Raw genomic sequence first — 623 nt, 5'->3', positions numbered from 1 at the left:
GCAGTGCAAATCAAATATGGTAAAATTGCAATATAGCTAGAAATATGTAAATATATGACCGCTAATTTCGCATTCAATCGAAGCGTCTGCAAAATATAATTTTATTCTGTAACTAATGAAAACGTAATTCGGGATGCATAATTTTCGGTCCATTTAACTCGTAGATTTCAACGGTAATGATCATTTTGAAAAAGGTAGTATTTATGATATCATTTTCGTCTATATCGTTATCGTTTGATGATTATTATACATATTTTTAATAATTTTAATAATTTCATGTAAATTTCTTGTTATAAGATCCATTTGAGATTTTTTTTTAAAACAAATTATCAAGCAGATATAAAGGTGGTTATTTCAGAAATTTTAATGTACCCAATATTAAGAAAGAGAAAAAGAGTAATAAATATATAAGGAATAATTGGATATTCATAATTAGTAATAGACAAATAGAATAAAAACATTAAAAATGATCAAAGAAAAAGGAGTTAACATGAGCACACGGCAAGTTGCAAACAAATGGATATTTATGATAAACTTGTCTCTAAAATGTCTTTTGCTTGAAGAAGACATCACAGAGAGTTCCTTTCCCTCATGAAATATCTGGCTTTCAAAGAACTTATTTT

The sequence above is a fragment of the Penaeus monodon genome, chromosome 15, assembly GCF_015228065.2.
Source record: "Penaeus monodon isolate SGIC_2016 chromosome 15, NSTDA_Pmon_1, whole genome shotgun sequence".
Lineage (NCBI taxonomy): Eukaryota > Metazoa > Arthropoda > Malacostraca > Decapoda > Penaeidae > Penaeus > Penaeus monodon.
The sequence above is the reverse complement of the archived record's forward strand: the minus strand, read 5'-3'. Positions refer to the sequence as shown.